Source organism: Aulonocara stuartgranti (genome assembly GCF_965226115.1).
Source record: "Aulonocara stuartgranti genome assembly, chromosome: 3".
Lineage (NCBI taxonomy): Eukaryota > Metazoa > Chordata > Actinopteri > Cichliformes > Cichlidae > Aulonocara > Aulonocara stuartgranti.
In genome coordinates this window covers 1,780,001-1,794,513 of record NC_138941.1, presented here as the reverse complement: position 1 = coordinate 1,794,513, position 14,513 = coordinate 1,780,001, and the positions used below count along the sequence as shown (strand labels likewise).

Below are 14,513 nucleotides of genomic sequence, written 5' to 3'. Positions count from 1 at the left end.
CATTTAAACTAGCTGACAGTAAACACATCAGTCCAGATGTTACCACATTACTTTGTGATGCTGAGAGTTAAAGGAGACTGGCTGATTAAAATCCCATTCCTTACATCACCGTCCTCTGCTCTGACTGCTTTCATTTAATCACAATCAGAATACTTTTTTGATCCCCAGGGGAAATTATTTAGGTTACAGTGCTGCAGCACAAACAGGAACAAAGACACAACACACTAAGTAAGAAATAGCACAATATACACAATATATACATGCATACATATGAGTCACTTATAAGTAACATGTGAGTGCTGGGGTCTATGACAGCAGGCAGGTCTGTATTTATGTCCAGGCTGACATGAACAGCTAGTAGTTCAGGGTTCAACACTCAGGAAAGTGTGTGACCTTCCACACTGACAGAAGATGCTAAACATGACTTTAAACTGTTGTTTGTTAAAGCCTCACAGATCTGAGAGCAGGGCTCAGTGGGTACATGAGCCTTTATACATGAAGGCTTTCTGTTTCCAGGAGAGGAAACATGTGATCCAGCTGTGTTTGGTCACATGGATCTGCTCTGCATGGATCACCTGACTAAAACATGTTGTTATTATTGTTCTTACAGTCTTAAATCGGTACATCAGGTGGGTCACATGACACCCGGGGGTGACAGCAGCATCTTTCCTCTTTAGAAAGCTGCGCTCTGTCCCAGGAGCTGTTGTCACAGTAACAGCAGGAACAGGAAGTCACATGCTCTCTGCTCTGTGATTGGCTGCTTCTTATCTCAGCTTCCTGCAGAGGGTGGGGTCTGCTGATAACGCACACCAACAGAAGTGTGACTTTCACTTCCTGTTTATTGCTGTTGTTCTTAAAGCTCTCAGGCGATGCTGCAGCGCCCCCTGCTGACACAAACTCCTCCCTCTGTCTCAGAGGTCACAGGTCAGCCTGCTGCAGAGGGTCTGCCTGTTCATGGACTTCCTGTTACAGAGACGGGTCTCAGCGTCAACACTAGTTTCTGATTGGACGGTGTGGAAAATGTTACGAGTTCAAAATATTGGGGATGGAGACAAGAGAAAAACCACAATAACAACACTGGTCCGGTCGGGTTGAGTCAAACGATGATTTTAATGATCACACACGTGGGAGATGGACACTGATGCAGACAGCCTCTGATCTCAAAATGGTGGAGCATTGCTCAAACTCTTATAGCCTCTGGTGCCCCCACCTTATCATAAAAGCCTAAACATTCACATGCTTTCTCTCACACAGCGCCTAAGCTACGACCTTGGCTCCCTGTTTATCTGCTCCTGCTGAGATGGGGCAGAAAACTCCAGCATGTTCTCTTCTAATCAGACAAATAAGGCGATGACTTTCTGCAAACAGTATTTCTTATAACTCAGCAGTATAATGCATCATAAAACAATATCATTCATTCACAATAAGTCAGCAGTTTAATATAATGCACATCAGTTGAACTAATGCAATAGTTATCAGCTTCTTCTAATTCAGGAGAATAATGCAAACTAAAACTACATAATAATTCACAATCTTTAATTAGGGGCATAACATGGCATAAAATAATATTATAATCTAACAAAACCCAGCTTCCTCCAGCCGAGTGATGTGTGGATTCATCACTCTCTGTGGATCAGTGTAAGTCTGTGTGTGGGTCAGCTGCAGGACTTGTTTGACCTTTGACCCTGGCAGACAGAGCTGGTTACTGCTGTGTGACTCCTGCCGTCGCTCCACTTTAAATTTTACTTAAAATAAGTCCTGACATGGCCCCGCCCCCTCTGACCTGCTGCTCCTGGATGTGCTGAGGACACAGCGGAGGCTCAGAGGGGGCGGGGCTTTTCCCGTGGCGGTAACCAAACTGCATTAGGTCGCTGCACTGCCAGTGTTTAACCACACCTCTTCTGACTGACCTTTGACCTCTGACATGTTGATTCGATCCTTATTTGATGACGTCTTTTATCTAGTGATTTAATTCTGTGTATTTATATGTGATGGTGTTCCTGCGTTCAGCCTCAGCTGATATCCACAGACGCTCCTATTGGCTGGTTTTAAAAACACATTTTTCCATTAAAGAGACTCTTTTAAAAACACGTCTGCCTGAAATTCACATTTCATTTATTTTGGGGGATTTTAACAGAGAGATAGAACTTTATGAATCCCTCATGTTTATCCTCCAGGAAATCCAGTTTGTAGCAGCAGAACACCGACAAATCTTTACACAGCACAGAATTAGGATATCAAATAAAGGGGAATAAGAGAATATGAATATAAGCATAAATATGTACATATATACACAGACCTCACACAGAGACAGCAGCTACACTGTGTGTGGATGTGATCCACAGTCACAGCTGTGGGTTTCAGTCAGTGTGTCTCTGACTTCATGGTCACATTTCAAAGCTTATTGGAGCCAGAAGATGTTCAAGTAAAAGATTTATTGCTGTACTCGTCTACCAGGATAACAGGAGGTTCATAAAGCTGTGTAATACTTCAGCTTTACATCATGCAGTAGTAGTTTATTAAACCCCCCAAAATATGACTATCCAGAGTTGGGACCAGGAAGCAGAGTTGCAGTCTTACACGCCTCTCTGCAGCTTCTCTCCTCCTGCTACCCCCCAAAAACCCATCTCCATAGAGACTGTGTCAGCTCCCAAACAGACAAAAAACAAACTAAAAACCAGCAACAAACAACTTAAACATAAACAATCACAAAGAAAGAACAATACAGTATCCACATCTGAACCAAAGAGTAAAGCAGTGAAATGTGGATTATTAAACATTAGGTCTCTCTCCTCCAAGTCTCTGTTAGTACATGTTAGTAAAAACATTTCTGCATTTTACCCATATTTTATTTTTAACTCAAAATCAAAGATTCCAGATTCTCCTACATGTTGGTTTTGAATCAGATAGGACGACAGATTTCAGGTGGCCCTGTGTCTTTCTTTATTACATTTGCCACTGTGTAACTCAAAGTTATTTAAGGACTAGTTTATTTCAATGGATGAGTTTACTGACTGATGCGCAGAAGAAATAGTTCTTTATGGAGCCTAGATGGTGTGAATGATGAGACCAAAGACTGCAATATCTTGTACCAAAAATATATTGAATAAATGGAGGAAAGGGGAAATGGAACAAAATAATTAACACAACACACAACATAAATGCCCACAATTAAATAATAAATCAATGCTGTGATCTTTCTGTGCAAAAGTCCTTTTTGGTCCTCTTCTTTTTAAAGTTCACTTTTAAGGTATTCCTCCTTAGAGTCCAGCTTCATACAAATGGGGAAATATGTCCGTAATCCAAAGACGGCTAAGTGGGGGAAAGAGGGGAAACAAAGAATGGTCCTACCGGCTCGCCACTTCAATATGAAGAAGATTAATTCAAAGGGAGGGAACAAAACCTGACCTGTAGGTCAGAAAAACGTCCATTAGCACATCAAGTTCGATTCAGTTTACCGGTAAACAAATATATTTTTCTGCAAGCCTATGTAACAATGCAAATCATCATCAACCAATGTACAACAGTTAAATTATTAATTATCTTGGCTACGTAGCTTAATCTATACAGTCCAGTAGCGTTCGCTACAAACAATACAAAAACAACAATAAAGGAAAACAACTGTCTAACAGACAGCATAGCCGAATTCAAGGCAACACATAACAATAATCATGTTACCTGGCATCTTTTCAGCCACCAATGATAGTCATTGTATGTTATCAACATTTCACTAACTATGTTTTCTCTCATGTTTAAAATAGGCCGACCAAGAGCAAAATAGGTATGTCTGCAGACTCTGCTGTAGCCAAAGTTATCAGATCTCCTGTGTCTTTAAATCCCTAACTGCTCGATCATTATCATTTTAGAAGACAACAATTTCTCAAAGGAGGTTCAAAACTAATGCCTACAAGATTACCAAGAGGATGGTTCGGGGCTCTTACATGACTCCGGGAAGTCAACACTTGGTGGATGAGGTGTGTTACCTTTGACACTTTTAAGACAGTCCTGTTTATCACTACTAACAATAAGCAAATATGTTTTCACTCAACAGATCCTTCACAGCATGTTGTTTCTGGGCAAAATCAACAACATCCCCTTTTCTCCAGAAGAAATCTTCCCTAATCCTTTTGTTTTGGGTTCTTTAATGAGAAGATATCCCAGGCCTTTAAAGTTGTATTCGACTCAGCTTCCCAGGCGAAGTCCCTTCTCCTGTGTGCTCGACATGGTAAGATAACTCTTCTCACATTTTCAGTCAATCTGACAAACTTCCAGTTTTTAGGAAAGTATAATGCAAAGTGCTTTTTTACTGAGAAATCCAAAGAAAATCCATACTGTACCTTATACTTCAACATATGCTTCTAGCTATACTTCTCCACCAAACACAGAGACTGCAGGAGAGCTGGAGACTTGCTTCAGAATTTGTTAGTTCTAAATAATGTCTAACAGACTCATTATTGGAGATGCTTACAGTCTTCAAGGCGTATATGATGCTGTCACTGTGTAGCTGCTGGATCTGTTAAGCTCAAAGACTCTAAATTCAGCGTGTTTTGACAGCCCGGCATAGCAAAATAGAAAAAAAAAGGTCAATTAGCAAATTTAATTATAAATTAGTGAGAACAAAGATGGATTTTTGCTTATTGATTTAAAATTAAATAGATTTTTGTGACTTGTTTCACCCCCTATCTTAAAATGTCTAAACCAAAAGCATCCAATGGTCCTGCATAGTTAAATAAGTCAAGCAGCGAAACAAACATGTTGATCAACTTTCTATGAAAAACAACTATATAATCAGGTGCAACACTTTGACCAGATCTGTAACTGTTTTCAGATCATCCTGCAAAATAACTCAGAGAATGAAGAGCAAATAAAGCAGAGTCTGCAAGATCTCCTCACAGACTTGGACTTAGAAGAGAATAATAAAAAAACAGCTTTCGTCTCGTCCACCATCTGCATTTCTCAAAAATCCCAAACCAACAAATCAGAAAGGTACTGCGGAGTCTCCATGTCCACCAAAGGTCCTAACGCTGGGAAAATTATGATTGCTGCCTCCTGTCTTAGCAAATGGCATAAATATGTATCTGGTGCGGTGATGACCTATTATCCAAACACAGTCCAGAAAGATTACTTTGATGGAACAATTGAAGTACCTGGAAATATCAGGTGTGAGGCTTTTTGTCTCCGTGATGGTGCCAGAATGAAGCCTTGCAGATCATGTAAGAATTTGTTTGGCTTGAACACAGAAGACCTCAGAGAGTGGCCATATGGTAACTGTGCTGAAGCTGAGAGCCTGAGCAATTTGCTTGAAAATGAGAGAGAAGTTGAAACATGTGGATGAATACTCAGCTGAAAAGGATAACAGGCAGAGAGCTGAGGATGAGGTTGGTAGGTTTCTTAGAACCGTGTTGCAAAGGATTCGGTTTAACTGGACAGGTGAATTTTACAACCCAGAACAAGAGTGAGATTTCATGAAATCATTTGCATTCATCATTCTGATAAATCAAAGATTCTCTGCTCTGACAGCATCTGTGTGGATTTTCTGTAATCACAGAGACGTGTATAAGCATGTTTACTTTCCATCTCCATGTAATTGTCACATTTAATAATTAAAACTGGCTTCTATGGGTTTTTGTTTGTTTGCTTACATATCTAGTGTTTAATGCAATATGAAGCATTATCAGACAGCATTTATTGGGAAGAATCCCATATTTATACTGGTCTGTACCCAGGGTACACAGAAAATAAAAACACATGTTTTCTTATTATGATCCCAACTATAATTTACTTAAGCAAAAGCACTACATGTGTAGTTATAATATTTATAGCAGTTACTGTTGAGCTTTAAATTTATCATCTTAAATGTTTATATGCTGATTATATTGCTTTATATAAGAAAGGCCTAACTCTGAGTACACTCTGTGCCAAAAAGTGCTGACAGGAAACTGCATGCTTTTGCAGAAACGTGCTTTTGCAGCTAGAAAGTGAAGCTGATATATATCAGTTTTAATTAGTTTTTACCAACTGCTTGCTAGGGCAATCCCACGAGTTTGGTGTTTTTGTATTGAACATGATTCCAAGTGCTTTCTATAACACATAGCAGAGGTGCCACAACAAAGACTGAGAAGAGGACAGGAAGAGACAGTGAAAGAGATGCACTCCTTCGCCATTCATGTTAAAGCGTTGCATAGCTTTAATTTTAGAGAGTGTTGCATAACTTTAGTCATTTTTCTACCACAGGTGAAGCCAAGAATTGTGAAGCTCTCTTTTGGCCAAATACCAGAATCTGTAAGAAGAAGAAAAAACAAACAATCAAATAGGTCATTATTAAGAGGACAACAATCTCTTGATGATTATCCACAGTGTCTTTGATAACTCTGAGATACAAACTGTCAAGGATATACACATCCCAGCAAACAATAGCTGTGTTTGACTAAAGCGATTAATAACAAGGACAGAGCTACAATCACTACAGTCAAACATAAAGGGCTTAATCCTGAATCCAAGTCTGAGCTGTGATGCCGTTGGTGCTGAAAGCTGCTCAGATCCTGAAGCTGCACGTTTTGTCTCTCTCTAACCAAACCAGCAGCAAAAGAAGACACATTTCGCTTGACATAAACATTGTCATGAATTCCCTCTTACTTTTGCTGGTTTGCTTCCACCACCATTAAAACACACACAGAAAAAGAACACAGCACAGCTCTCTGCCTCTCTCAGTGTACTTTAAGAACACCGTTTCCCATCTCAAATCTCTGTTTTTGGCATTATTCGCTTGCTTGTTATGAAGCAGTCTACCGTTGCTTACAGCCATTTTTTTTAATGACTTCCGACAAGACAGCCTCATTTCTGCTGTTCAATACCAAATTTTATTTATTTTTTTCAAATTAAGTGAAACTGCAAAATGCTCTGCTGTGTCTCTATTAAAACCTCTTATTAAAACCTCTGAATCACTTCAGCAGCATCAGCCAATGTACATTTGTTGAGTCATGGTTCTCGTCTGCTTTTGTTCTACTGCAGAATAATATTTTTAAGGTTATCTACTGTAAAAAGCTAGGCCAGGAAAATCTGCTTCATGGTTTTGTGTTTTATCCTCAGTTACTTTGTCACAAAAGCATCTGCTGTGATGCTCACACCTCTGATGAAGTTTCACAAGTGTCAGTACTGATAAATGATCAGAATTATAATGTTTCTGACTCTCTGAGTAAGAATTAAATGGAATCTAATTGGGACCTTGTGAATTGGAATTGAACAGGTTCTAGAAATCAGTGATGATACTCAGCTCCAATACCCACCTATGATATTAGGCTGACGAACGCTGACTGGGTTTCATTTACCAGCTTTTTATGTTCTTCCTGCAGTTTCCTCCCCACATCACTCATCTTAACTTTTTTCCAGTCCTCCTCAGTCTAAACAGAACACACAACAATACAAAGAAAAGCTCAGGTGATTGATCTCTAACACTAGGCATCCCCAGTCTTATTCTTAGCAGTCTAACTTCTCACCATATCTTTGAAGGCCTCTCCATTGTAGTAGCGCTTGGATGCTGGATACTCTATCGTTTTGTCACATAGTTCCAGGAAACTGGAAGCCACCAGATGCAGCTCCTCTCCGTCATAGCCGTACAGCTTTTTGTCCTCACGCGTCATCAGCACAAGCTCGTCACATGGACATGAGGTGCCCTTTACCACACCAATAACCTGCATTTTTACAATCTCGGGAAGGTAGAATTTTCCCCAGGCGTTAACTTCATCATCATCCCCGTTGTATTTGGTGTTCTCAAGCTCTTCTATCCACAGGTCAGCACCACTTGGCTTCTTCAGGTGAACGCACATGCTTTTGTTTTTGGAAACAAAATCTTTCACCCATTTCAGGTACTTTTCACCTGGAAAGAAGCAGACAAGGAAATATGGATGAATGTAGAAGTGTTGGAAAAGACAAATAGCAAGGTTATCCTACAGCAGTTTGTGAAAATGTTGTATCTTGAAATAAGCAGGCAAAATGAGGATCTCACTTATCTCATATGTTCTGACTACCGACTTTCTTCAGTTAAAGGACAAAAAAAGGGCACACTGGAGGCTGACAGAGTGTGCAATGGTGGGAATCATTTTGCAGAACTCACTAAAGTTTGTTTCTCCTGGAACAAGCTTTTTACACTTCGGCAAATGAAAATACTGTGTTAAACTAAAAAAAGAGCACCAGACCCAGGTCTACAGTACTAACAGAAAAGCATGCCGTTACCTGTTGCCTGTCGACACAGCTGCTGATCTTCCTCACCAAAAAAATGAGGATCCCTGAAAGGAATAGAAAGGTTATGTTAAAATGAATGACTGTCACGGTGATCATGGGAAGCTCCGAAATATCACAATAGCTACGAAATCACAAAATGCAGTGTGATGTCTGTAAGCACCAAACATGACATCTCTGCAAATTCATCTTGAAACATGTAGGTACCTCACACGTACAGCTGCAGCCATCTCAGCCATTTATCACTGTGGCTGCCAAGTGGCTGCCACTTCACAAGCGCATGGCACAACATAGAAGAGCCACCTCCACAGGACAAGACTCAGCAGTCCATCTGCATCTTAAGGATAAAGGACACTCTTTCGAGGATGCTAATGTTCACATTTTGGACAGAGAGGACAGATGGTTTGAAAGAGGAGTGAAAGAAGCATCTATGTCCACTGTGAGCGACCATCTTTGAACAGAGGCGGGGTTTACGACACCAACTCTCTGCCATCTATAATCCAGTTTTGAGATCCTTCCCAGACGCCTTAACGCCCACTCACATCCTGGGCCATCTGACCTCAGGAATTCGCATGATAAGGTGGGGCCAGGTTTCACAATGAACTCACCCGAAACTCTGGCTGATTGGGACCCACACCCAGTTTCACACCTTGGCTCAGGTGATTAGAGGATCATCAGGGGGTCCTTTTGTCCCTCTGTGGGGGGTCACTCCCACTAGGCTTATATCTGGGACTCTCCACCATTTGACCTTAGAACTGAAGAAGCTTCTCGGATGAGAGGTGAAACGTCTTCAAGTAACTTAAAGAAGTCCAGACGCTTTTCTTTGCAAGCTCCTTTGACTACGATGACCTGGATGACTGAGAACCTTCACAGACATAAGGTGAATGTGACAAACAAAGCGCCTTCTTGTTCTCTGTGATAATGTAAAGTTATTAATGAAAAAACAAACGAGTAAAAAACGGACTGGAAACATGTCTTCAATCAAAACTCGACAAAAACAAAGAAACAGCCTCACTTCTCTGCGACGCTCCCTAAAAATGACGTTACGTGTTACGTACCAGAGATTTCTATACAGCCCTTTATCAAGCCGAGAGAAAGTGACGCAAAACCCTCCAACTAATAACGACTAGCAGAGAGGCTCAGCTGAGTGTAGTTACCTGGTTTGCAGACGCATACAGACGTTTCCTGTCCTCTCGGACGCAGCTGTGATAGAACATGTGGTGCATTACCGCCACCAACTGGCTTGGAGTGAGGACCGGAAATCGCTCATGCCAAATCAAAAAAAATTTTTTTTTCGTACCTTATCTGTGGAGTCAGCGCGTACAAGTCGTCATTCAAACAAAGGTAAGTCAGCTCGAGTACTGCGTGTGAAATGCGTTTGATTTCCCTGCAAACATTCACATTAGTGCAGCATAAATTCATTCATGAGGGGAAATTACAGTGAGAACATGTGGAGGCTGTTAGAGGGAGAAGATAGTGAGTTCAGTGCAGGGCTGTGCAGAGAGGTTTAAAGGGGCGGGTGCTCAAAGTTAAAAAGGGGCACATTGAACCAGGCTGAATAACAACAACACACATTCATCAAGAATCTAATATGGGAAGGGCAGGGCTGTGTTGGTCTGAGACTGTAGACATTAAAAAGTCCACAGGAGAGATGGTAGCTGATTAAACAAGTGTCATGAGATAATAACAAAATGCAAAGATTGGTGACAGCGCTTGGAACCATAAGGCAACAAAAAACTATGTATGTAAAAAAAAAAAGAAAAAAAAGAAATATATATATATATATATATATATATATATATATATATATATACATATACACAGTGGGGCAAAAAAGTATTTAGTCAGCCACCGATTGTGCAAGTTCCCCCACCTAAAATGATGACAGAGGTCAGTAATTTGCACCAGAGGTACACTTCAACTGTGAGAGACAGAATGTGAAAAAAAAATCCATGAATCCACATGGTAGGATTTGTAAAGAATTTATCCGTAAATCAGGGTGGCAAATAAGTATTTGGTCACCTCAAACATGGAAAATCTCTGGCTCTCACAGACCTGTAACGTCTTCTGTAAGAAGCTTTTCTGTCCCCCACTCGTTACCTGTATGAATGGCACCTGTTTGAACTCATCATCTGTATAAAAGACACCTGTCCACAGCCTCAAACAGTCAGACTCCAAACTCCGCCATGGCCAAGACCAAAGAGCTTTCGAAGGACACCAGTTAAAGTATTGTAGACCTGCACCAGACTGGGAAGAGTGAATCTACAATAGGCAAGCAGCTTGGTGTGAAAAAACCAACTGTGGGAGCAATCATCAGAAAATGGAAGACATACAAGACCACTGATAATCTCCCTCGATCTGGGGCTCCACGCAAGATCTCATCCCGTGGGGTCAAAATGATCATGAGAACGGTGAGCAAAGATCCCAGAACCACACGGGGGGACCTGGTGAATGACCTGCAGAGAGCTGGGACCAAAGTAACAAAGGTCACCATCAGTAACACACTACAACGGCAGGGAATCACATCCCGCAGTGCCAGACGTGTTCTGCTGCTGAAGCCAGTGCATGTCCAGGCCCGTCTGAAGTTTGCCAGAGAGCACATGGATGATACAGCAGAGGATTGGGAGAATGTCATGTGGTCAGATGAAACCAAAGTAGAACTTTTTGGTATTTTGGTATCCTGTATTTGTTGTTGAAGACTTCTTCAGCTTCTTCTCAAGGACATCAGCTGCTTGTTTGGCAGCAGAGGCAGTTAAGAAGCTTCCTGAAAAACACTGAACAGTGAGTTCACTGTGGCATATGACAGATTCAGCTTTCTGTGTGCAAATGTGTCTGTGTCGACCTTTCAAATGCTGTTGAATCCAAAACATCAGCGGCTCCTCGGCTGCTCACTTCATGCACTTCTGTCTGTGTGACAGTCCAATGACATCACAGCTGTTTCCAGCCCCAGTGTCTCAGGACTGGACACCTTTAAACATGTCGAGGATCAAACAGCGTCCAGCTAAACACACATGAAACTATCAGAGCTGACAATCATTCCAATAACATCTAATGGTTCATGTATGTAGACACAGGACTACAAGGAAATGGCTCTCAGCATCTGGCTGTGGGAACACATGAGTCCCTGTTTGTGTTCAGATTGTGTGCATGTTTTAGACGTGTGTCACATGTAGAAACACAACAATCCCACAATGACACACAGATGTGTTTGACACAGCTGTGCAGCTGTAAGTTGTTTCTAATGATTCATTGAAGCTCTTCTAACATTCTGGAGACGATCAGTACATGAATCTGTTCAACACGACAACAATTTGACTTCAGTGTGAACGTTTGCATTAAATAACCTTCTTCATCCAGCTGACAGCATCTTCATCCTATGATGTGAACAGTTCCTCCTGTTGATGACAAACCTCTGACAGGATCTGCTTGAGGAGCTTTTTCATGTGCAGCTCTCTGAGCTCAGGGCTGAGCTGCTGTTTCATCTTTAAGAGCTGCTGCCTCCTCGCCGGACTTGTTCTCCTCTTCTTCTCCTAATGACACCATTTCTGCTTCATATTAAATTCAATAAAGATGCTGACATGTATCTGTAGCAACAACATCATTGAATCTAGAACAACTGGAGCCAAACCAGTGGTTCTGCTGGGATCACTGGTGAGCCAACACTTCCTTGTTGATGCAGATTTCAGGGCTTCCTTTTGCTCCTCCGTTATAACTGTTCTCTCTTCTCAACACATGATGACACAAAGGAATCAGCAGTGACAAAGATGATGCTGAAGAGAAGCACACACTTCACACATATAACAGAGCAGTGCAGTTACACACACCTCTGCTCGACATCAGGCCTCAAACAAAGACACAAAACACTAACTTGACTCTAAACAGAAGAAACGAGCAGCTGTTTCTGTTCTGTGCTTATTTATATTTGACACACATGCTTCTCTTTGTGCAAACACACATCGCACTATAAGGGTAACCTCGCACACAATGATTGGACAGCACAGTGATGATGCTGGGAGATCCTATACGCAGCAACACAGAAACACTGAGAACTTTAAACAATGATGGAAAGTGTTATAAATGACTTGTTGGCCTCTGATCTGTCACAAACAGCTGAAACGTGTCTCTCATGAGTCACATGAAGGTTTTTGACAGAAAGGACAAAAAGTAGCTGCAGTCAGTTTGTGTCATTTTTATATTTATTCATCTGGGAGAAAAATCTGAGGGACATTAAAATGTGTTTTCAACAGAGACAAGAACATGAATATAACAGAACAGGTAAATGAACATGTTTCAAGTAAACAGCTGGACTGATCAGGTCCAAACACAGAGTGATAAACTTGTCAAACAGCTGTCATATCTTTATATAGAAGCTCTTTATAAATGCTGCTCACTGCAGTCTGTTTACTAATAATGTCAAAGTGTTAGAAACACAGAAACATCAGAATGGTCTTTGTTCACAGAAACCTGTCTGGGATCCTTTGTTGTTCTTTTGATGCAGAGTTACATTATAAATATAAAGAGTTATTTCAGAGTCTCATCAGTTTTCCTGCATGTCTTTATTTAACACATCAGCAGGGCTGAAGCTCTCATGTTAAACACACACTGATCTATGGACACGTTCATGTGTTTCTAACAGAACCAGGCTGTTATCAGCCTGCACTAACATTATGTCACACACACTGAATGTAACAGTGACAGTTTACATCATCACACAATCAGCTGTGATTGTTTCACTGTCATCAAACGAGTCAACAGGAAGTAGAATCAATAGAAACCAATCATTTCCTGACAGCATGTCTGATGGAAATAAGTGCAGATTATGTATGAAGTCTAACTGCACACAGTAACTGTGTTACAATAAGGACTTAACAGCGCCCTCTGCTGGAGTGTTTCAGTACTGCGTTAACTAGAATACACCACCTCCTCCTCACACCACCTGCTACAGCTCTACTCTTCTATGACTACAGTCATCCACAGCACTGATGTGAGGTCACATGGTTCATATGTAAGGAGCACAGCTGACCTCAGGTCAGTTTAATGACTGTGAGCAGCAGCTGTGTTATTGTCACTGTGACAGGGAGACACTCTCAGACACAGCGCTCATGTCAGCTTGTTCTCATGCAGGAGGATCAGGAGCTCCATGTTTGTCTTTCTGTTTGAATCATGATGTGTTTGTGCCATCAGAGTCTGTCATGAGTACTCAGGGTTTCACAGCAGCTCTTCTGGATGCTGACGAGGACTCCAACCTCATGTTTCACCTCTCTGAGCTTCTGATGTCTGTGAACACTCGTGTTTCTTCTCTGGGCTCATCTGGACAAAAACACCTTTCTGTGTTTGGCTGCAGCCTCATTCTGACTGACAGGAAGTGTGTTATCCATGAGCTGCACTTCTGTGAGGAAGTTTCCTGCTGTGTTTCCTGTCTGTGGACAAACACGAGTGTTCCAGCTGAGGACTTGGTTCCTTCCACCTGTCCATACAGGACATCACGCTGTCTGCAGCTCTGTAAATGCAGCTCCAGGTCCTTCCACGTGCTGCTCTGTATTTGTGCAGTTTGTAGTGTGTCCTGGGAAACGTAGCACACATGGTGTTCTTCTGCTGTTTCCTCCTTTCACTGAGTGTGAAACACTGACGCTGTGCTGTTGTTCACAGAGGGGAGCTGATTCTAGCTGCAGCTGGACTCTGTCATCTAACTGAATGTGTTGGTGCTGATCACGGGGCTCTGAGGGGGGAGCAGCAGGAGGACTCTGGATGCTGACGTCAGTGTATCTGTGGAAGCTCCCACAGCGTGTCTGTCATTCAATATTGTGCTGTATATTGTATCTATGCAAAGATGAACAGACTGTGTGTTCACTGGTCTCTGTGCTGCAGCTCTGATGTCATCATCACTCCCTCCTCCACCCTCAGCAGTCCCAGCATGCTGCTGTGGTGCACCCCACCCTCACTCTACACCTGAGCCACAGACCACACCCTCCACCTCAATATACACCACAGTTTTCTCTGCTGTGGAAATGAGATCAGGAGGAAATCATCATTATTATTATTTAATAAACGCTCACATTAATGTGGGCTTATTTGTTTCATATTAGAAACATTAGTTGAGTGTTTTTAGTATAAAATGGTCAAAGTCCCTCTTTTTGCTCCTCCCCTCACCTGTGGATGGGCGGTGCTGTTACCGTGGTGACAGCTTGGATGTGTTTCAGTCCTGCCTGGTTATCACTGCAGGAATCTTTCACATTTATTACAGGTAATAACTCTGATTTTTCTGTGTATTATGA

The 14,513-nt window shown here is 41.7% G+C and overlaps 1 protein-coding gene and 1 long non-coding RNA gene across 2 annotated transcripts in view; one reads left to right on the top strand and one right to left on the bottom strand.

Moving 5' to 3' along the window:
* The window catches only part of LOC309700353 (uncharacterized protein), a 165,063-nt gene that overhangs the window by 49,720 nt on the left and 100,830 nt on the right, over nucleotides 1-14,513 (bottom strand). The gene's annotated exons all lie outside the window — the stretch shown is intronic.
* Nucleotides 3,647-4,256, top strand: LOC309702555. Its single transcript, XR_014275619.1, has 3 exons — nucleotides 3,647-3,781; nucleotides 3,867-3,974; nucleotides 4,052-4,256. It is a non-coding gene; the product is annotated as an uncharacterized lncRNA (long non-coding RNA).